General features: G+C 42.1%; 1 protein-coding gene across 3 annotated transcripts in view; it reads left to right on the forward strand.

Annotated features, from left to right (window-relative positions):
• Positions 1-24,935, forward strand: part of MYLK (myosin light chain kinase) — a 1,478,514-nt gene that overhangs the window by 190,164 nt on the left and 1,263,415 nt on the right. For all 3 annotated transcript variants that reach the window (XM_085647312.1, XM_085647311.1, XM_085647313.1), the window contains exon 2: positions 11,220-11,359. The gene's annotated coding sequence lies outside the window, so the exon portion shown is untranslated. The remainder of the gene's footprint in view (positions 1-11,219; positions 11,360-24,935) is intronic.

Genomic DNA, 24,935 nt, shown 5'->3' on the forward strand with positions numbered 1-24,935 from the left:
CTGTTGCAGACTGCAATGTATGGCAACTATGGACAATGGACTTCTATTGATGATGTAACCAAAGGGGTGTTATCCAGTGAACTTGAGGACTATAAAATATCAATCACTTTGTTGGACGAGGAGAATCTCTCAGACTTTTGCTCTTGGAGCTGCTGTCTCTTTAGACTTGTCCAGAATCCTGCGGACGACTTCTGACTTTCTGTGCTGAACCTCTTTTTTGCATGTCCTATGCAGAACCTTCCTTGGACTCCTACTTGAACCATGACCCATATCCCCATTGCCTTTGAATGGACTCTTTAAGGTATTCCCCCTATGTCCCAGGGTTTCCCTTAAGTGAGGTTTAGACTGACACTTATTTCCAACGTATTGAAGACTCCTGATTGAGCTTCTGCAATGCTACTGCTGGTGTTGCTAATATTCCTGTGCCTTTTCCCTATCATTTTCTGTAGAGCTATTTGATTCCTAAACTCTGAATGTTTCTGTGCTTTGGTCTGTGTTTGGGAGAATTAGATTGCTAATGCATAGAAAAGACAAAATAAGATTGTTTTCTGAGCATCAGATTCCGATGTTACTGTTTTGTATTGCTGCAGCAGAACTTCTCGTTTGTGAAATTCTAGATCGCCTTAATTTCTTTAGGAGGCTTGGCCTCTCTGTTGCTGCAATTTTATACTTATGCAGCATGGTCTTGAGAGTGATCTATTTGAATCTGATTATTAATGTGTAATAAACACCCTTGAACTTGGCTACCGATTCCTGGTCCTCATTGTGTAACCAAATTGGTTGCACTGTTAATATAAATTGAACATTGATCGGACAAGCGATGCTAACTCTTTCCTCTCAGTGTGACGTATAAAAGATCCATTGGAGGACCAAGATAGAGAATAAGTCAATGATTTAGTTGATCCAGAGTAATTTTAGGGGACCTAAACCCACCCCATTGAAATCACATAATGGGCCCAGAAACGCTGGATCAAATCTGGTAGCACGTCAGATGGGTATTCCCACTGACGTGAGGAAGTTATGGTGTCCGATCTAGAAATTGCCCGAGCCCAGCCCAAATCCCAAATGCCCATGGTTCGGTCAGAGGATTGATGGGGTATCGCTGATGCGGAGACGACATAGCATTAGAGGAGTGTGAGTATCAATGGGGTTTCGCACTGCAATTGCTTCTGCTTAGATTGCAGTATTTTGCAGTAGCTGTGTGGAGTGACGCAGAGATGAATTACGTTGATATGAGAGTGGCACTGGATGCAGAGAAGTTGAAGTGGTTATCGGGTCCACTGTGGCCTAATATCCTGGGATATACACCTATGTGGTGGGTCTCGGTGTAGAAGACACTGGGTGTAGTTGTCTGCTGTGTTGTCATGTTTGTCGTGAGACATTGTCAACAGCATCTTTAAGTTAGGGACTTGATCTTTGTGTGGTTGGGAGAAGTTGTTGGTATAGTTGATCTCAGTGCACAGGGAATAACTATCAATCTAAACGAGGCCCCTCTGGTCGAGGTCTGGTTTGTGGTGAATGTTAGAATACTTAAGTTTCTCTTGTATGTATGGAAATCTTTTATTTCTTTAGCGGAGCAGACAGACTTAGTCATTGAAAACGCTTTCATTTGTTGTGTGAATTGCTCAGGAATGCGATCAAAAGTAAATTGTAAAGGAGGGTGAGCTGGTGTGAGAAGTGAGGTTGATGTCACAGTGTGCCGCACTGGTATAAGTCAGTTGGTGGAGAGACACGCTGGGATTGGTTGCGCACATCATAGAGAGCTCCGCTAGTATTGGTTGTGATCACCATACAAGAGAATTTTGGAGAAATGTATTTCCTGGTTCCAACAAAGTCTTTTGTGAACAGTATGTTAATTTGAACAAAAATTAACTTTTTGAAAGCTATACAACACGTAGTAAGGAGAGATGTGACTGTGCTCATTAGAGATGGAGAGAAGTAACCACCAGAAGTTATGCCAGGTTGCATTATGGTGACAGATGAGGGTTTTCACACATGCCTTTGGCTCGCACAATGGCATAAGATCACAAAGAAAGATGGTGGATTGCATTGCAGTGAAACCGCCTCCTAGACCTACCCAATGTGAAGCACTTAGTGCTTGGGAACGTTTTGCACATCTTAAAGAGAGAGAGAGAGACATCCGATCAGGGGAGAGTTAAGAAAGCCAAACGCACTTGTGCGGATCCTAGATGGGATGCACAACAGAAAGCATGGAGAGATGACATAATTGAGGGAACTCAATTGTATCCTGTACTTATAACTGAAGGAGAAGAGAAGGGTAAGAAATGCAAGGAAAAGAAAAAGCATCTAGAGACCGAGGGCACAGGAATTGTCCTGAAGATAGTGACAGTGATCTGGATGAGGATTCTGTGACTGAGTTATTTTTTAAAACGTTCGCCTCAAATTAATGAGATACCAGTTGCTGGACCGATTAGTGCACCTGTTTATGGAACCTCTGAAGCACCTTTTGCGCTGTTCAGTATGAATCCAAATTCAGCTGGAGAAAATTCAGTGACAGCAGTTCCTTCAGCGTCACATGTTCTAAATGCCCCAGATGCAGTCACTATAGGTCCTGCAATCTCTTTGTACACGCCTAGAGCAATAGGAAACACTACACATGCTTTAGCTGTTCCTACTGGGACAACTTTTGTAACTGAAAATTTGACAGGTCCAGTACCGACGCGAATTCCCCAGGCCCCTATGGTTCCAACACAATCGAACACTTCAGGTGTTCCAGGTGCAACCTCAACTGCAAATCAGACAGGGATTTACTGGTCCAGAAGCTTTCCTCTGAGACAGTCACCCCTTTTCATGCCCAATTCAACTGCCCCATCAATTATGAATTACAATCCCCAGGGACATACTTCTCTCGGGGAGCGCCAGCTTTTGATATGCCCCTTTTCAATTCACTGCCTGCCTTAAGCAGTGGTACCTACAGTGGAGAAATAATTCTGAACACTCCAGCAGAACAGCCAGGTCTTTCTGCTTAAAAATTTGAGGGTTGGTTCAGTAACATAGCTACCTTGACAAGCATTGGAAATCATGGAAGGAATGGGGGAGCTACTGCTTAAACTCCTGAGAGAGAAAGTGTCATGGATGTGACCAAATTAAAGATAGACTTCAAAGAACTTCTAATTAGAACTCCTAGTTCGACTCGATTAGAAGTTTATCGAGATGATGATTTATTTTTCCTGCGTGAAGACCTCAGTAGGTGTGCAGGACAAGATCATGACAGACTCTCAGAATTAGCGCAGAAACGTGGGATTGACATCTAGAGATCCAAAGTTTTGCAGCAAAGCTACAAGTTGAGTTTTAGCAACCGAGACATTGCAAACATGTGCCCAACTGGAATGAAATTACAGATTAGGGAATTGATACCATATGTAAGGAAATGGAGTGAGCTGGACAAATGGGAAGGTGGATGGTCAAAGAAAAAGGAGACAAAGTCAGGATACAAATGCTTCCATCTAGAATAGAGGAGGACAATGAAAATGTACATATGAGAGATGTGCCTGGTGAATAGTATGTACACGTGCCATGGAGTAGGGATGATCTTGCATCCTTCACAAATGACTGCCTGAAATTGAGAGTATAAATGGACCGACAGGTTGAGAGATTTGTGAAGATATACAAGGTTTTATGGAAGGATTTGGATACCGTATTTAAGATTGTGATTCCAAGAGACTTATGGATTGAATACAAAGTTACTATTGATTGGCCTGATGTGGAGCCGCTGAGATACCCCAATTCTCAAGCTCTGCCACCATGGCTCATGAAAAAGTATCAGCAGGTGATTACCCATTTAAAATCAAAAATATATCCCAAAGAGGTTGATTGGGACTGTCAGAAATAGGGGTCTTTAGTTGGCAATAGTTTGCACCTTTGTCCAAGTAGGGACTCTTCCATCTAGTCGGATGAGGGGGGATACACTACTGAAATAAGCCCTGCTCACCCCCTTGGTAGCTTGGCACGAGCAGTCAGGCTTATCTCAGAGGAAGTGTGTAAAGCATTTGTACATAACCAACAGTAATACAGTTAAAATACTTTATAAAAGGACACCGCACCAGTTTAAAACAAAATAACCAATATTAATCTGTGCAAACAAGACTAAAACGATACAAGGTCAACATGCAGTTATCCAAAATATGCACTTTCCAAGAATAACTCTAAAATGCAGTTCCTTGTAGCCGGTAGTGCTGTACGGGGCTACAGTAGTGCTGAAAACAACAAAATCCAACAGTTCCGGCTGACTGCATCGGTGCAGACCGGCGTTAGTGTCAGCAGACTCGTAAACAGTATCTTTGGTTCTAGCCATCCATGTCAGTGCGCACCAGTCATGGAAACCGTAGTGGTTGCGATGTAAAGCATAGCGGTGCCTCTCAAGTCGCGGTGCAGGCAACAGCTTGGTGACGGTCGTCCAGCGGCATCAGGGAGGCCAGGGCTGCGGTGCAGAGTGAGGTGGTGCTTGTTGCAGTGCTGGCAGGTCACAGTGCAAACGAAAGTGCTGGTTGAGGGAGCTGGCGTTGGTCGGCCCAGACTGTGGTGTGGGAGGGACATCATGTGACTTGCGAACGGTGCACCCAAACCACGGTGTGGTCACGGGTGTCTAGGTCAGCGGGCAGCGACATCATCAGTGAGACCAGGCCAGCGGAGTGAGGCGGTGCGGAGTGCAGTGCCCACAAGTCGCGGTGCAAGCTGCGGCTCTGTGGCGGCAGCGGTCGTAGTCGTCGGTGAAACCAGGGTTGCAGTGCAATGTGCTTTGGTGCCCTATGCGGTACCTTCATGACATCGAGCCCACAGCGGTGTTGGTGATGGTGATGGAAATGCACCCACGGTTCCAGAGGCAGTACCCAGAGGTAAGTGAAGTCTTTGCTGTCCCTCAGACTTCATAAACAGGAGGCAAGCCCTTGGAGATACTCAGCAACAAGTGAAGAAAGTTGAGTCCAGTCCTTTCACTGCCCATGGCAGAAGCAACAGCACCGCAACGGGGCAGTACTCCTCCTGGCAGTTCTTCTAGCTCTTCTTCTTGGCAGGTTCCTTTATCCTAGGAAGTTCTAAAGTTCTGGTGTCTGGGCCCCAATATTTATACTCTGTTTCTCTTTTTTCTTTTGGGCAGAGAGTGCCTGTACTCAGTCCAAACCAGTTTGGTTCTCTCTGGCCTAGCCTCTCAGCAGGAGGACAGCATTGTCCAAGGCAGACCAGACCCATCCAGGTGCCAGGAAATCTCATCCCACTACTCTAAATGCAGCCCAGATCTATTCAGCCCAGCCCTGACTCATCCAGGAAAGAGAGAACACACCTCGACCCCCCCCCCCCCGAGTGGCTCTTTAAAGAGAATGCATATCCCCAGCCCCTGTTTCTCCAAAGCCAGACAGTCCATCCACAACCCAGCTGAGACACACAGGATGGCTAGGCAAGAGAATACCTACTTTCTAAAAGTGATATTTTCAAACACAGAACATAAAAATCATCTTTACTAAAAGATGCATTTCTACATTCTGATTTCAGCCATGCTAAACTCCATTTCTCTAGCTTGTCCCAATGGGAAGACATACTTGTAAAATGTTAGAGTATTCCCCATTCTATCCTATGGGACAGATAGCCTTTCAACAGTGAAAAATGAAATAGACTGTATTTCCCCATCAGGACATGTCACACACACCAGCACATGTCCTTCCTTTCAAATACACTGCACCCTGCCTATAGGGGTACCTTGGGCCCACCTTAGGGCTGACTCGCATGTAATAAATTGCCGGGCCTGGTGACTCAGTGGACTGATGCGTCCCCTGCGTCGGTCAGTGTTCGACCTCATGGTCACAGGTTCAAATCCCGACGGGTCCACTCAGCCTTTCATCCATCAGAGGTCGATAAAATGAGTACCATTGAGTTGGGTAACCATAAACATCTGTTATTCAGCACCAAGATATCTACGATTGAATGTGTGCTTTACAAATACATGTGTTATGTTATGTCATGTTGTAAAAGGGAAGGTTAGGGCTTGGCAAGTGGGTGCACTTGCCAAGTCGACATGGCAGTAAAAACTGCACACAGACACTGCAGCGGCAGGTCTGAGAGCCCTTTGAAAGACTGCTTGTGTTGGTGGCACAATCAGTGATGTAGGCCCACTAGTATTTGATTTACAGGCCCTGGCACTCTCAGTGCACTTTACTAGGGACTTCCCAGTAAAACAAATATGCCAATCATGGGGAAATGCGCAGAGACACTAAGCCAGTCAAAACCAGGAGGTCAGAAAGCAAAAAGGCATGGGAAACACGCCAAATGATGCCCGGTCTAACAACGAACCAGGAATCTTAAGAGTCGATTTATGCTCATTATGAAAGATTGCTGCAGGTATTTAAGCAGTTCATTGGGACTGAAACTTTCTCAGACAAAAAGATGGGACATTTTATTTAAAAATTTGTGCATGGATTGACACCTGAGGGTCGCTCTGATTTAACAATGTTTGATCTGTTGGCAGAGTAAACCCATTGACAAGCTCCTGCGATATGCAAAATATTACAGCGATGAATTGGAAATTAAACACAAAAAGTTAAAGAAGAAGTTGATGACAAATGAAGGCAGCACAGAGACATACAAATCAGCCATTCTTCGATAATCCAGATCCCGTGCAGGGAAGATATCAGCAGGCCACTATGATGCAAGGTGTTATTGGTATTCAACAGCAATGGTTTCCATCACGGGGTAGAGGACGAGGTGTGCTGATTGGTCTAAGAACTGGTGTTGATGTGCCGCCTTTGAAGAAAATTAACCCCTGCCACTTTTGAGGCAGGTTGGGGCATTGAAAGCACCCTATGTAGATTTAATGCTGGACACAATGTAAATGGAAATCAGGTTCAGAATGGTGGATTTGTGCAGTCTCAGGGAAATAACATGGTTCAACCACAGCAGGTACAGAGACAAAGAGTTCAGAATTCCAATGCACCCCAAGCCCAAGCGATGCAAATTCCACAAGCCCTGATGCTACAGCAGAATGCGAAAGCCCAGAGATACAACATGAATCCGGTCCCCAATGCAAACACTAATGCTCTTGTGATTCAGAACATTTTCCAACAATAGTCTAGGCTTCAAAAGGATGATTTCAACTCAGGCCTCTCACAATGAAGGGGCCTGAGAGGAGAGGAGGATTACGTGCTTTGTGCACCCTTGGAAGTAGACCAGAGTGGTACATATGTGAATGGTGAGGTAAATGGGAATTCTGTCTCATTCCTTGTTGACACTGGTGCTACCTGCTCTACTGTGAGAGCAGCAGAGGTTCCCAGCCTACTCCTCTTGGGAGAAAGAATCCAAGTTGTAGGAGTTGCTGATAAAACTAGCCCGGTTTCAGAAGCGGTGCCTGTTAAAATAGGGTCTTTTGAGAAACATCACAGATTTGCGGTGTGTGATTCGAGTCCGGTCAATATACTTGGACCAGATCTCTTATGTAACCTAAATTGTTCCATTTACTGTACCCCAAATAGTATAGAGTTCCACACTCATTATGAAGATATTGTCTTCAAAGCTGCTAGACAGAGAGCAGACATCGGAATGTGCCATTTATTGACCAATAAAGTGATTTACCCTTTGAATTGAGAGATACCATGTTGCCTGAAGTCTGCGAGGTTTCAAGTAAAGATTTCAAACTTATCAAAAGTGTCAAACCAGTCCGCATCACTTTGAAGCCAAACGCTGAATATCCAAGAATCCCACAATACAATATGACCCCCAAAACTATTGATGGGATTACTCCTGTGTATGGTTCAACGATTGAAAAAGACATTCTGAAGGAGATTATGGGAAGTCCATATAACTCGCCGATCATGGGTTCGCAGAAACCCCATGGCAAGCATTGTATAGTGCAGGACCTGCAAAAGTTACATTTAATAGTAGTTTCCTGTTGTCTTGTGGTACCCAATCCTGCTGTGATACCGTTTCAGATTCCATGTGAGGCGGAGTGGTTCCCGGTCAGTAATTTGTGTCAAGCCTTTTTTTCTATTCCATTGCATAAAGATAGTCCGTTCCTCTTCACTTTCCATTTCAGCTTCCATGTCTTGGCATGGTGCTGAGGCCCACAAGAGTATACGGAGAGACCCTCAATCTTCTATCAGATACTCAAGAAGAATTTAGATGCCTTAGAGATACTCAGCTTTCAGTTCTATTCCAATATATTGATGACCTATTTGTGGTGTAGCATATGCAAGAGTCTTGCAAACATGAACCTATTGCTTTTCTGAACCACTTAGCTGAGAATGGACAAAGTGTCCCCATCCAAATTGCAGTTCTGCCAGAAAGAGGTCCTGTATCTGATATACCATACTGAGAAAGGAGCACAGAAGATGTCCCAAGAGAGAATCTTATTGATTCAGAAAATGAGTCCACCAGCTACCCAGAAGGAAATCCAAATGTTTTTGGAAATGGTGGGCTACTGCCGACAGTGGATTCCCAACTTTTCCCTGATGGCCAAATCTCTTCAGAGGTTGACCCAAAAAGTCATGTCATATCTGGTACTATGGGATGACAGCTGCATGCATGCCTTCTCAGAGCTGTGAGAATAACTGTTGCACCCCAGCTCTGTGAATGCCTGATTTCAATACATGTTTTACAGTGAGAGAGAGGCTGCGCTCTGTGCTTACCCAAATTCATAGCAATGCTTCCAGGTAAGTAGCTTATTGCTCTGCCACACTTGATCATGTAGCCCCGAACTTCCTGTTTGCTTAAAAGCTGTTGTTTCTACATGTGTGTATCTTGAAGAATGTGAGAGCATAGTTATGAGTAACCCATTGATAGTCTTTGTACCCCAATAACTGGAGGTGTTGTTAACCCGTACTCTGACACAGCACCTTACCAATAGTTTTCTTACCAGGTATGATCAAATCATCCTCCGAAAGCGTCACCCTTAGGAGGTGTATTATTCTGAATCCTGCCACATTGCTAGCCATTCCTGGAAATCAGACTGTGGGTGATGAAGCTGAGCATGACTGCCTAGATGTCACTACCCGAATCTGATCATGTGCTATTTATTGATGACTTGTGTTTAATGATGGAAATCTAAAAGCTGCTTACACAGTCTGCACTGTTGCAGTTGTGATTGAAGCCACCTGGCTTCAATTAATGTTTTTAGAACAAGTGACCCGATTGATTGCTCTTACTAGAGCGAGCTGTGTTTCAGACCAGCTGAGAGGGATCATTTTCACTGATAGAATGGCTTTGGTGTTGCTCATGACTTTAGGCAGTTGTGGTCCCAACACGGATTCATGACCTCTTCGGGGTCATCAATCTGAATTTGAGAGAGCATTCAAAACCTCCTCTAGTCCCTACAACTGCCTACCCAAATTGCAGTGGTAAAATATGCAGCCCATAGATCAGATGCAGACTATGTGACAGTAGGTCACAAGTATGCTTATAAGACTGCTTGGTACTGTACACTAATTTCTTGCACCTTTAATGGGGAATACATCAATGAACGTTCAGATGTCACAAATTGCAATCTGTTGTTGTCTGCTGTTGATACTTGGGGAGGAAGTTAAGAGATTGCAGGAAGAAGTGCCAGAGGCAGCACAGCAAGGATGGATCAGAACAGGTTGTGTTAAGAGATAAAGATGAAGTGTGGGTTTTGACAGATGATATACCAGTGTTGCCAGACAGCTCCTTACCCCCATGGCAAGGTATTACCATGGTCCTGCACATGTAGGAAGAGACGTGATCGGCGCCTCTTTAGGCAGAGTTGGTTCATTACGAGATTCAGATTTATGGCTGAAAGTTTGTCACAGATGCGTGGTCTGTCAGCAACAGAACGTAGGCAGGAAAACACCAATTACAATGAGTCACATAGGGAGATCAGGAGGCCCCTTCATCAGAATGCAAATGGACTTTATAGAGATGCCCGCCTGTAATGGATTGCAATATGTTCTAGTGATTATGGGCATCTTTTTGCAGTGGGTGGAGGCTTACCTGACTAGGAGGAATGACAGTCTCACAGTGGCCATGCTCTTGTTGTGAGAGATAATACTGTGTTTTAGTTTCCTGACTTCTCACTAGTCAGACAGAGGAACTCAATTTAACAATGATGTTATGTGCAGCATTGTAAGTTGAGCAGAGACCACATTGCAGTTAAGGTCCTGAGGCTTCCAGCATTGTGAAGCAAGTAAATGGCACGCTGAAATCCAGATTGGCGAAAGTGTGTGCTTCCACATCTCTGAAGTGGTCTCTTGTGTTGATGAGTCTGCGACGCACAGGAGGATAGGATTGTCACCCCATGATATCATCATGGAAAGGGTTATGAGACAACCAGCTGTGCCTGCGAATGCACTTGTGAGCATTATAGATGACCTGATTATTGATTACTGTAAAGGACTGACTGATGTGGTGCATTCTGTCGCTCACCCAGTTGGAGAGGCTTCTGCCCAACCTCATCAGGAGCAGTGCCATGATCTCAGTCCCAGTGACTCGGCCTATGGTGAAGAAGCACATTTGCAAGCCATGCTTGGAGCCTCATTGGCTGTGCCAGGTGATTCTGGTAACCACCACTACTGCTGTAAAGTGTGGAGGTCTCCCGAACTGGGTACATGCCCCTCATACTTGCAGAGTCCTGTGTCCCCTTGAGGATATAACAGCACCTGCTCCTGATGTGCCGTGGTTACAGTTAGACAGAAGGAGCAGGTTTGTGAAGCTGTTTGGGATTAGCAAGCTGCTGGGACAGCACTCCTTTTGGCCTGAGGGGAGTCCAAGAGAGTCAACTGTTGTCCATTCAGAAGAGTATAATCCAGTAGGGTTGACTACATGAGGTTATGACCCTGGTGAAAAGCTTAGTGCAATAGTATTGCGAGTTGTACTCAAAATCACCGAATGAGCCCAGAAACGCTGGATCAAACTAAAATACCCGATATGTAGGCCATGTTTTATAGCATGTCCTTACTTCATGGAATTTTGTAATTTTTTAATGTGGTCGCTAACTGGATAACTGCACCCAAAATTCTAATAGATTTCAAATACATCAAATTGTATTTTTTCTATATTCTGGACTTCATGCTGTTTCTTGGCAAGAGTAGTAAGACCACATTGTATATCTTTTCATGCACGTTTTGTAATATACGCCCATTTTATCTTTGAAGGCTACTATTGGATCACTTTGTAAATGATTTGTTTCACTATGGACCTATTATAATCTATAATAAAGTCTCCTTGAGCATTAAGTTCTTATGCTACATCATTCTTGTTTCTAGATATCCGGTGGAACCACTTACTACTCCAGAACACCGCTGGTCTTATATCCTGGACATTGTCTTGATTAGAACGTTTCCTATTTGAAACAAGCACCTCTACGGTGCATTCCAAGCTGGGAAGTCTTTGGCCAGCTCATGCTGTAAGTACTTTCTGTGTTTTGCTCAAGTATATACAACAGTGTCTGCTGCTTGCATAATTAACACCCCACAAATCATTTTAAGTACAACTGTGCCTTCCACCGCTAACATAATCAACTTAATGTAATAGGTCAACAGAATCAATGCTTGTTTTTACTTTGCTTCCGATTGTCTCATTGTGTAGGGACTTTGCTCTACAGTTATGAAATTATCAGGCAAGTTCAATTAGGATAATCCATACTGATTGCTGCTTCTTGTAAAAATATGTTTTTTCCTCAAAGTGTAAACACATTGGAGAAGGGTACATACCTGCCAATTCATAAAGCGCAGCTATGTGGCTATATATATAATTTATTTATTTTGAAGTTACAAACATGTTTACTTTTGATGCATATGAATCATGTTCTGGGTCAAGTCCATTCAGCAGTTCTGATGGGCTGAGGAGGGGCATTTTGGGATCGGTAGTCCTGCATGTTACATACGGAGTCGGGGTGCATTTGAGCTCCTTTAACACACACTGTGTGGCTTTTCATTACTTGTTTAGCAATGCAGTTACGCTATTGTATTGTTATGTTACTCAGCATGTAACAGCTTCTACACCCACTGCTATCACAAGAGAGATATATTGGCATACTGATTATTGGCCACAATGTCAATTAAAGGGGCAGCCGCGTACAATTGTATTTCATCTCTCTAATTCACCACAATCGCGCAGCACACCATAGTGGTGCAAATTGTCATGTGAAATGTGTGTGCTTTTTTTAAATGGGGAAATACAAGCAGTTGGCTTAATTTATTGTTAAAAATACATCGTTGGTATAATAAGCATGTGCTCATATTGCAGGCTGAATGTAGGGGTTTAATGATGTACTATACAGGTTAAGGGTGCATTTATGCATTTATGACTATCATGGCTATTTGTATCATTGGTTAAAGTGAACATTGCGACCACCTACGCTACTAAATACAGTTCATGTGAATGTACCTGCGAGCATATCTGCAAAATGTGAAAGCAAAAGATGTTTTCCATGTCTATGAATTTGACCAAGTATAAATGTTTTTAAAAAATGCCGCTCACCAGATTGAGGAAGGCTGCTGTGACAGCCGAAATGCGTCTCTCTGTGTTGCGGGGTCGGAGGAGGCCCTATGGAATAAAATGCCCTTGGACACAGCATTATTTGTGTGCGTGCTCTCTTCCTAGTGGAGTAGGGTTTTCTTTGGATATATATATATTCATCAAACAAGGTGTCCCCCTGCAAGGACGCACTCAAAAACAGGCGAATCCTGCGATTTGAAGCAGCATTCTTTATTAAGAAAAACCAGACATCACTTGCCCAATTCTGTTTCAAGCCAGTAGATAGTTATAGTTAGAACCTAGTTTCCATAGGAAAAGCATTTTTTGATGTGCTCATAACTTTCGCGTCGTTTGACAAATCTTTACAAACATTTTCCAAAACGTTTCTCTTTTCAGATCAGCTCCTATCTTGAAAGTTTGGGGGTGATTCGTCAAGGGGGGGGGGGGGCTGAGAAAAAAGGGGGGTCCCAAAACGTGTTTTCTCCATGCAATTTCCATAGGAAACTTTAGACGAGGCTACAGGTCAAACTGCTGAACGGAATTATGCCAAATTTGGCAGGGAGAAAAGTCTTGGTCCAGAAAGCACGCTTTTGTTGAAATGGTGTAAATCCGTTCAGTAGTTTTTGAGATATTAAAGGGAAAATAAATATATATATCTGGGCGGAGCCTAACTCCCGAGCACGAGCTTGCCTCTGATTGGCTGCTAACACCTCAAACCAGGAAGTGATAGCAGCCATCTTGTGCCTCGCATTGAGTGAAAATCAAACAATGGTCCTGGGGGCAATTTAATATACCGGAGCTCTGTCTGTGCGAGATACCCCTTTCACGCTCCCTCTCCCCACATCACTAGCTCGCAGCTATGCCTTTAGAAGCCAGTCCGTCGGCTCGCAGCTCACTACCTCTGCAAGCCAGTACGCTGCTGTGCCTTTGCGAGCGGATGGCCCGTAGCTCTCTCTCTGGAAGTCGAGCCCACAGGCCACAGCTCTCTCTGCGAGCCTGGGTGCGAACTGTTGAAACTAGGAACTGTTGGCAGCCATTTTGTGATTCAGTGCACGTCAGCTCGCATCTCTCCGTCTCCAAGACATCGAGTTCGTAGTTCTACCTCTGCAAGGCAACTCTGAAAACATACCGGAGCTCTGTCTGTGCGAGATACCCCTTTCACGCTCCCTGTCATTTGTGTTGATTTCATATTGTGGTTGCAAGAATTAGTCATTTGTTTTATTTTAACAATCTAGTTGATTGGTTTTTTTTCCCAGCTGTTTATGATGATACTACACTGACATCACTGTGAATAGTGAAGTTAAGTAGAATCTTAAAACAGCAGAAAAAGGGAGAAAAATGTTTTCAAAATGTTAAATTATGTTTATTATTTTTTGATAAGTAACACTGTAATTTCTGAAATATATTACATTACACAACAGTTTTACAGTCTATTTTCTTTTATGTAGTGGAAAAGTTAGAAAAACAGTACTAATGACAAATAGCAGAATAGTAGTTTAATATTTAAAAAATCTTTGAAATTCACTGAAAAAAACATAGGTTTTACAGACGTCATAGTTAGAAATTATCATTTAAAAAACCTTTGAAATTCACTGAAAAAACCTTAGGTTTCAGGCACGTTATAGTTAGTTGGACATTGCACTCATACAAAACCAGAAAAATTCCACCGTTATAGTTAGTTCAGCTAACTATAACTCGCGCCCCCGCAATGCACTGCTGATGATGTCACATATTACATCATTCAAGACATGGTTAGTGACATCACCGATGACATCACTGATGACATCTCAAATGACATCACTGATGACATAACTGATGACATCATCCAGTGACTGTGTGTTTCTGTAAAGTTGACATTTGTTTTATATATATGCCAAGCTGCATTGAAGAATGAGTGGTTGTAGAAGTGTCGTTATGGAGGATTACTAGGTACGTGACTGACTGTATAAGTGAGTGATTAAATGTGGCTTACTGAATGCATGGGTTAGTGACGAAACTGTGTGAAAGTCTGTATCAGTCTGTCTGTTGTTGTGTAAGCTGCTGCATGGGTTGGTGAGTAGCTGCATGAGTGTCTATATGAGTTATTGATTGCTTGCCTGAGTATTTGTATGGCTGCCTGAGTGTGTGTGGGTGGGAGGTGTGTGAGTGGTTGATTCACTGGGTGTATGGGATCAAGAGTGCATGTGGAAACAGCTGTATAGGTGGGTGAGTGTGTGTATGGGTGTGTTGGTGAGTGAATGGATGTTTCAGTGGCACATGTGCAAGTAACTACATAGGTAAAAGGCAGTATATGTGAGTGATGGTGTATATAAATAAATATATGTGAGAGTCAGTAATTGTGAGAGTAGCTGCATGGATGAGTGTGTATTTGTATCAGTGATTCTATAACAGAGTAATTATGTGTTAGTATCTGTAGGAATAAGTGAGCTGGTGTCTGTATAACTGTATAGGTGAGTAAATGGAAGTATGATTGATTATTTGCATGACTGACTAGCTTTGTGAGTAACTCAGGATATGTGGCAGTGTGTGAGTGTCTGTATAGGTGTATGAGTGCATATGATAGTGTTGTATTGATGAGTGACTGCATGTATGAGTGACTGTATGGGTGAATGAGTGGATGTGTGTGTAGACCTAGGAATCAGTGAGTGGGTATGTAGTAACTGGTATTGCGGTGTCTATTTTTTCAAAAATGGTAGTCTGTATTTTAGAGTGGGTGTATCAAAGGTTATATTCAGGTCTGAGGAGGTGCATCAGATTTTCACGTGGATGATGTCATCAGTGATGTCATTTGAGATGTCATCAGTGATGTCATCAGTGATGTCACTGACCATGTCATGAATGATGTTATATGTGACATCATCAGCAGTGCATTGCGGGGGCGCGAGTTATAGTTAGCTGAACTAACTAGAACAGTGGCATTTCTCTGGTTTTGTATGAGTGAAATGTCCAACTAACTAAAACGTCCCTGAAACCTATGGTTTTTTCAGTGATATATATCAGAGCGCAGAACAGAATAAAGGCAAGCATGAAGTCAGTGAGAGATAGGATAGATAACTGCTTATTGGATTGTTGCTGCATTGTTGTGTAGTATTCTTTAAAGATCTATGTCTTTAACTCTTTCCTAAATTGGAGCAGCGCTGGAGCAGTCCTAATGGATGAGGAGATGCTGTTCTAGATCTTGAGTGCATAGATGGAAAATGCTTGTTGCCTTTTTTTTTCTTTCTTTTTATTAAGACAAAGCAGTGAAGCATGCGTCGTATCACAATTATGAAAAACACGACAATAGATTATTACAGTATAGTGTTTAACCTCAATCCGCCAGGGACTATCGTGAAACATTCTCACCTTCATCTGATCTTGGACCTCTATTAGTCATTTTCCGGATTAGTCAGGGGATGTATTATCCCTCCCATGGGAGCAGTGCATGGATTCCCTCTATATGCATTACATTTGTCCCATATTTTCCCCCATTTCGGTGGGCACCCTCCATTCACATAGATTCATTTTTCTGCCACCATACAACAATCCATGTCTCTCTTCCAGTACCGAAGGGTTGGAGGGGCCTCTGCCCCCAATAACGGGCTATATTGTATTTCGCTAACATGTTACCTAGGGTAGAAATGGTGAGCTTGTCTGCAAGATAATTAGGGTTGCTTGTCATGATGGATTTGTACATGATGCAGCTGGTGTTGAAAATGGTGCAGGCTGGTAAGGTGTGCCATAGGAGTTCCATCAGAATGGGTTCATGTGATGACATCATGTGTCACACAGTATCTGCAATATGCAAACAGCCACCTGATGAAGAGACATCATCACATTGTTAACCCAGAGTTGAGTTGAAAACCCATACACAGAGCAATTTTCATCTCGGGTGTTCAGGCCCTAAATGGCTGTAATGCATTGTGAGTTTTGCAACTTCCATAGGAAGTTGCCCAAGAAGACTTTATCAATGTTGGCCAGGAGAGGTGTGGGTGCTCCGCAACTGAGATTGTGCAGCTGCTCTAAACCCTCACCATTTTCTACAAGGCCCCTGCTGCTTCATCTCTGAGGATTACACTGTGTAAATGATTCCAAGGTTTGTAGATCCAATGTGGGTATTTTCCTAGGGAAACCGGTCATGAGATAACATTTATCGGGAGTGTGGTAGTGAAGCTCAAGAGTCCTATGGAGTGGTAAATGTGCAGAACCCCTTCCAGCAGGAGCATTTGGGAGGGGGCAACAGAAGCAATCAACGGAAGACTAAAACATGCAACAAACCAAGTGATGAAATCAAAGTGTGAGAATAATAACAACTGGAGCCAATATACAGGCTTAACTATTGATGTAGACTGTGGACAGATCATGTGTGCTTGGATGTATTTGTAGGCTGTCAAATATAAAGCTCCGCATTCCAGAGTCAGAAGAATGTTGACATGTTGGAATCAAATCAGTGAATCAAAAGAGCTGTGTTTTTTTACCTGTATTTATCATCTGGAGAATTACGTTGAGTTCTAGAGCGTAAATCTGCCTCATGGTAAATGTGGATAAGCAATGGTTTGGAGAAGGACTACGAAAAAGGTGATTGGAATAAGCCAGATAGTCCATGAGAGGAAGCTCAACATATAAACACACATAAAATGGAGTAAACGAGAAAGTGAGTCACACATTAACAACATTCTTACTACTAAGGGAATAATATGAGGCAACCCCTTTCTTGAGCTACAATAAGCAAGTGAGATGGACACATTTATTTGTCACAGGATTGGGGACTCAACACATGTAGCTATCTCTCAACAGAAGCAGTGGATTAATTCCAATTGGACTGGTACAAATGTTGTAATAGCACTAAAACAAGATGGTTGTATGTCGGAACAACAAGTTCCTTTACAACGCCTGCCTTAACAACGCTGTCTCTACTATGACCACGTCTTAACAACGAATTGCTTTACCACGCATTCCTTTACCATGATTTTTCGTGGTAAAGTCATGCATGGTAAACAGTTATCCATGGCCAAGTTTACCATCCCCCTCCTTCTCCCCCTGAGCCCTAAAACACCTCCCAACCTCTTTGAAACTTCCCCCTCCCCCTAAAAACTAATCTGAACCCTTCCCACCCCCTAATAACTACCCTTAACCCCTCCCACCCCTAAAAACTACCCCAAATCCCCCCTAAAAACTGTGCCAAACCTCCTCTCACCCCCTAAAAACTACCCTGATCCCCACTCCCCCAAAAACTAACCAGAACCCCCTCCCACCCCCTAAAAAAAACTACCCTGAACACATTCCCACCCCCTAAAAACGACCCCAAATCCCCCACCCCCTAAAAACTACCCCAATCCCCCACCCACTAAAGACTACCTCCACCCCCTCAAAACTACCCCGATCTCCTCACTCCCTAAAAACTACCGCAAACCCCTCTTACCTGCCCTCTTCTCTTTCTTTCTTTTCTTTTTCATGCCCATCCTGAACACTTGACCGACTTTGCCTTAACCACGCACATGTGTGGTTAAGGCAAAGTCGTTTTTCAGGCAAGTCGTTGTTCGGCTTGCAGGCTTCCCGAACTCGTGGCTCTTGCCTCTGTGTTCCGGATGTTCCTCAAACAAGACAAACTCTCATTGGTTTCTGTCATATGTAGTTAGGGACTCAACTGGTCTGGTGTCCATTCTGCACTCACCTGTCATGCAAGTTTACATTTTGTGTACTGCGTTTTTTTTATTTTTTTTAAATAAGTTGGGTAGTCTTACAAAAGCTAGCTTCTTTGGAAATTTCTTTCTGGCCTACTTACCAAAGATTTGCCAAAGCACCATCAGCTTGAATTTTTAGTTATGTGCAGTGCCAAAACTATATTTTACTGAAAAGAAAGTATTGTTGGTTGGCTGGTGAGTGTTAAGAAGCCCCAGTCTCTAGCAGTAGTCTTTGAGCACTATCCCCTACAAAACGATTACCATAGCATTCCCTCAAGAGCATTCAACTATTCCTTAACTGTAGTAAAAATGCATGTAAATGAGCAATGGTAAAGAATTTCAAAAGCAAAAATGACTGCTCAACTTTACATAAATCTTAGTAAAATTGAGCATTTTTGAGCCAGATTCAGTTGTTAGTGATGAATTAGCCCTCAATAAAAACTTTCAAATTCAGTAACATAATTTACATATCCACCAAACCCAACTGAGTTTTAGTTGAGCATTAGTTTAGTTTAAAAAAGTGTTCATAACGGAGTCTTCTGCTTCATTGAGCATGTCTCTGGGATTTGTGACGATGTCCATCTTGCTGTGATTTTAATGGATAGTTATTACTCATTTGAAATATTTGAAGGGAGTTTGATTTATCTACAATGCATTTCCAGGTGCTTAATTTACAGTTGAATGTATTGTAGGTGACATACAGGATTGCATTCACAAACATTAGCGCAACTAGTTTGAAATTTGGTGCACAGAAAATAAGGAAACAATTTGAATCACCAACAATTATGCCCAGACAGTCCGGCATCAATATGGTGGATTTATTGTCTATTAACTTCACCAGAAGTGGTGGAAAAGGGGTTGTTTTAGTGAAGAATTCATGCAAAGTACAGTGAACACCCAGAAATGTGTAAATTAATTGAGATTCTAAAATATTTTGCTGGTCCTTCCCCTCCTTAGATACAGACATTGAATTTAATAGTTAAGAGTAATTGCCTTTTGAGGATGTGGAAGGGAAGGGATCACCCCCATATTCTTTGAGGCTGTAGAGCGATGGGTTTTTCGACAGAGATCAATGTGAAAGCAGACGTAAATCAAAAATAATCTGCTCATGCTCATTCTCCACAGGCATATTTAAGGACATTCTCTCCTAATTTTGCCGAGATTTCCATTCTCCAGCAGATTTTCATAAAATTATGAAAATACTTGAATCTACTGAAATTGTAGATGAAAATCTATGATGGACAAATTTCCAATTTTTCTGGTAAATCTTTGTGAATTGTGTTGTAATTTCTCCTGTAATTGATGATGCACGTAAAGAATGTTAAGTGCATCATCAGAACTCTCTCAGGAGATGATCCGAGAAATTCCTGTTGAGAGGTCACGATTGAAACTACCTCCACCGGTGGGTGCTATTAAATCGATGTTGAAGTTATTTCCTGGATGTTTCTTTACTTACAATACTGGCGACGTGGATGGGATAAGCACCCACCACCAAAGTTTGAGGTATACCTTCACACGCAAATGCATCCTTAAGGAATTCAATGATGTTCTTAGTTATGATGGAGCTCATACAACATGCTGAAATCCATTTATAAGTATAGTCCCCTAGAACTAAAACAAACCTCTCATTAGAAGAAAGAGCTTCAAAAGGTCCCACAATGTCTACAGCCAGTTTGGACCACGGCCGCTCAGGCAAAGCAACAGGCGAAAGCAGGGCTGAATTGACTTTCTTTGACTTATCGTTGCTAGCACAAAAAATACACTCTTTAACCACTGCTTCAACCTGACAATCAACTTCAGGCCACCAATAAGTTTCTCTTTGGTTAAACTGCATCCAAGATGACCCTCATGCGTGAGATTGATAATCTTTTCGTAATGGACAACCATAAAGACTTTATGAAAACACCAGCAAACTATTGATATTCAGTATTCAGTATGTAGAACTGAGGCAGAGAATATTTGACAGTGTTGCAAAGCAAGACTTGAATTGAATAAAATCCAGACATCTGACTATTTTCAGGAAGGGTGTCCTTAATTAGGTTCTTGTAAACTAAAATTCTAATAATTTGTTTTTCATTGGTATTATTAGAAATAATATTTAGGTGCACAGTATTTTAATTACTCTCTTGTAGCATCTCCTTATACTTTTTGTAGCTTGTATACATTGGGATGTAATGCATCCTTACCATGTGCAATACATATGACACGCTCCTGTTTACTCTCAAAAGATAAAAATCATAATTTATATAAATAACTGGGCTCCCTTTCTACATTGATTACAACAATTTATTGATGTATTAAACTCCTTAGGCAGAGCATGTGAAGTAGTGACTGAATGCTGGCATTGGCCGTTTTTATAATATAGATATTTTTTGTGATGCCATTTTCTATTCCATGTATTTGCTGGAGAGCTCTCAATATCAATGTTTGCAAAGCCTTACTAGGTGTAGTTCGCCTTCATGGCATCTTTGCGTATTACATATAGTGTGGAACAACAGAAGTGGGAATGGCACAATATGTCACTGGAAAACCAGATTAATTGCTTATGTAAAAATCTACAGTGCCGAAAATTGAGCTTCCACTGGAACAAAACAGTCCCAAACTTTGTTGAGTACAGAAGAAGGAGGAGGATTTTCCATCAAGAAAACAAATTATGTTTGAACATTGGGCTGCTTTTCCACAAAGCATGATTGTACACCTAACCCAATTAAGCACCAGGGAAATAAAAGCCCTGAAAAAAATCATATGACTTTCTTTGAAGTATTCCTGGAAAGCTGCGTACTGCGCAAATTTCAAGTCCTATTTCTGCTGTGCTTTCTGAAAATGGGAAATCATAAATGTGGACCCGTAAGCACTAGTATTTCTACATGTGCAGATTTAAGATTTCCCTTGTGAATTGTGCCCAATGTGATCAGGACATAGATTGTTAGCATATCAACAGTAATGGTTTCAGAATCTTATGCCGCTTAAATTGTGACTGATTGTCATTTGCGGGTACAGATTGCAACATTTATGTGAATTTATCATTTTTCAAGTTATCGCCTTTCTGCATGATCACCCTGTATTTTTCGCATTTTGCTGGATCCTGTTTTTCAGCTGGTGTTAGAACCCAGTGCACTTTAAACATGGTTGAATTTTCATATTCCTAATTGGTATATTTAGCTCACCTATAAACTCCCATTACGTGGTATCAAGATGTACCCAGGGCTTGGAAGTTAAATTCCACTAGTAGACTGCAGCACCTTTTGTGACATCCACTACAGTGGTAGTGAAAACATGTCTTCAGGCCTAACAATGTAGCGGGGCTGTAGAAGTATAAAAACTGAAATGTAACCTGTCCAAATAAACCTTTTAGACAGGTCAAAATCTCCCTTTTACATTTCAGTAAGTCACCCCTATGTTGGCCCTTGGGACCCACAAGGCCATGACCATTGTATTTACAAGTAGAGCATGTAGAAATGTAATGTTAATATGTCCTTACAGTTGTGAGCACCCAAAAGCTATTTTTCACCGTGACAGGCTGAGCTGTCCTCTGTAGAAAACCAGAGTATCAATTAAAATTCGGAATACTCTTTTTTGGGAAACTGTCCAGCTAGAAAAATAAATAAACAACTGTTTTGATGCTTATTAAAAATTCAATTCAATTGTGAAGTCAAATGTTTAAAAATATTATTGAAACGTAACTTTTGGAAACTTACCTTTTTCTGCTTAACCTTCCTCGAGGATACCTTTGCATTTGCCCTGCCACTTCTGCCAGCCAGTGAATAGGCGTTAAAGAGGTGTGAAGTGCCTCCCCAGAGCACGCAATAGGCTGACCTTAAAGGGCAGAGATGACTACTTTGAACCTCTCAGATAATACAGTGTGGGGGGGGGGGGGGGGGTAATTCATCTTTTTGACATTATAGTGCTTAAATGTCAAATCCTGCTTGACAGGTCTGCTGGGTTAACATATAACACTTTTGGGCACACTTAAAAGATAGAAAACAGGATGGCTAGACAGTTCTTATATATCCACTGTCTGATTGCTGGGAAACCACTTTTATTCTATCATACTACTGGCTCTGGGTTTATGGAGAAGTGTAGCTCACTGGTTAGAGGAGGCATACCCTGAAGCAGAGGTCAGACCCGGGACCAGGGTTCGATTCCCGAGGCGGCAGGGTCTGGAGCCCAATTGTCCACGGACTCGATAATTCTCGCTTCGGTGCCTACTCTAAGCACGAGTTCACACTATGCAGCTCTGGGCAACAAGCTTGCTTAATCTCCACAACGGCCCCCCGCGGTGGGATGCCTGGCTTTCACCTTGGGGATGCCCAGTATGGGTTATCTCACAGGGAAAAACCAGGACGGGTTCCCAATGCAAGCGCCGCGATGCCCAAGGGTAATTTGAGCGCTATATAAGACTGCACATACATACATACATTATGGGTAAGGAGACACTCCCAAACAGGATTTAGTGTTAGATGTGGGAGGACAGTAGGATTACCTCAGTGCACTTCCACAACACCCCCTAGACCTCAGAGCCCAAGTTGAGTGTGACTATTGACTTTCTCAGTCTTAAAAATGCCCAAAGTGTGTAGTGTTGGTCCTGAGTACTTTTCACCCACAAGCTCATGCCACACACAAATGTGGCATCTCCAGGCACTCGCTTTGGGACACTCCTGGAGCTGAAAAAGAACAGAAGAGGCACCAGACCTGCTGTTTGTGACTTGTGAGAAGTCCTACAGGGCTCTACCTCTTGTATCCAAGCATAAGAAGTGGACTCCAAGGATCATACGCCTGACCTGTTGAAGCTACAAAGACACAATAAGCTGCAGCTGCCAGCATAACAGCGGCAATTGGACCCTGCTGCTGACCTTTGCCTGACACCCTGTCAGTCTCCCTTCAGGATCTGGGAGCTTTAGAAGTGTACTTGTGTGGCGGATTGGGACTTAAAGGACTAAGTCATAAGGTAAAATCTTTGATCAATTCGAACATGGCCAGCGTATCTGGCCTGCGCTCCAATACGGTCCGCCTCACATTGTATCTAGGTTCTGATCAACTGCAACTATTAACTATCATTGCCATTTTGTTCTTCTTGGCACGATTCTACTTAAAGCCATATCTCTGGCTCCCCTTATTGGATTTTTGTCATTTTTGTGTTGTGTTATTACATTTTACTCTATTTTTCTAAATCAGTTTGGGACTTATAATGTACTGCATTATGAAATCATTACTGCTTGTTACTGCATAAATACTTTACACATTGCCCTACATGAAGCCTGTCTGCTCTGTGCCATAGCTACCAGGGGTTGATCTCAAGTCAATTTAGTGACTTTAAGGGTTCACCCGGACAAGGTTTGTGATTAATCCTTGAGGTGAGTCGTCTCCATCTCCAATTAATACAATTTCTTACAATATTTTTATTTATTTTTTGCTTCAGAAAGCAATGGCTTATTATTCCGACATGACAAAGCATTAGCCTGTGCAATTATTCGTAACATAAAATATGTATATTTTTTAAAAGAATCATCACTGCTTCATGAAAGCTCTCAGTCCTTATCTTACAGCTAATCATGCTGATTGGAGGAAATATATCCTTGCTCATATTTACAACCGTTACCTTAAAATCTAATTCTGTCTGCCCAAAGTAAGGGTTCCAGGGACTTGGTTGAATGCACATTTCAGCCGTCCTTAATGTGCTTGTTTTCACTATTCATGGTCAAGATCAGTGCCATGCAAAGCCTAGCTGCACCAATTATTCCTTACCTAATAAAATACTTAAATTAGTAAGAAAAATAAAAGGAACTTTTCCTGGTGCATTATTACACTTTCACGAGCAGTTCCTGCATTTAAAAATTATGGAGATTTGTTTATTAACATGTTACTGTGAGAAAATGGCAAGTTGTCAGCAGTGCCCAATTATATTAGATCAAATTAAAATAATCAAAAAACGTAACTTCATTCACCTTTTTGAGAAGTTTATTGTGCACATGAAAGGTTATTACCTGAGGCCAACTGGGTGTGGAAGAAACTCTGCCTTCAAATGTTGGTTGCATCTAAAAAGTATTGAAAGAGGTGGTGAATTCAAGCTCCCCGAAGTGAGTCATAATGCACATTCATACCCATTTATTTTAGAATTGGTCACAAATCCACGAAGTTTAACTAATTTAGAAGCAGGGGCAAAATCATGGGACCAGGTGCAGATGGCCTTAAAAACGTATGGACATTCGTACATAGTCTTGACTGAACATGCACTAAGGTATAGTCCTCACATCCTGTGCCAAAGGTGCTAAAATGATAAAACAATGCCACTCTCAAATACCAGTAAAGAAAGTCATTGAGTCAAGAGGACACAACTGAGATAGACAAAAAAGCTTTCCAATCATGAACAATAGGGTATATTGGAACCAATAGGTCTCTCCAATGGAGATGTCCACAGCAAAGACCTAAATATAGCTTTTTGTGAATTAGTGCTGACAATATCTTAATTTTTGAAGAAATTGGTGGTTCTTTTATAATCGGATGTGCCTGTATGTCATTTGCGTATTGCTGTTAAAACCCACAGGCCGTTACCTTTCATGTACTTCTTGAGAAATCGATAGGACAGATTGAACCTTATGGCATTCCTTTCAGAAATGTATTAAATCATATTAAAACATTGGAACGTTGAGAGCTCCATTGAAGACAATGGAGTAGCTTCAGGCTTATAATGGCTAGTATAAGCCTTCTGCTTCAACATCTAGATGTTTGTCTTTGTATCTCCATTTTTTATTTAGAACATACTATTCTTAGTGGGTTTAATGTTCTTATAGCCCTTCTGCCTCTGTCTATACCATTTATTAAAGGCCCTCTCCCTCGTTA

The sequence above is a fragment of the Triturus cristatus genome, chromosome 3_2 (assembly GCF_964204655.1).
Source record: "Triturus cristatus chromosome 3_2, aTriCri1.1, whole genome shotgun sequence".
Taxonomy (NCBI): Eukaryota; Metazoa; Chordata; class Amphibia; order Caudata; family Salamandridae; genus Triturus; species Triturus cristatus.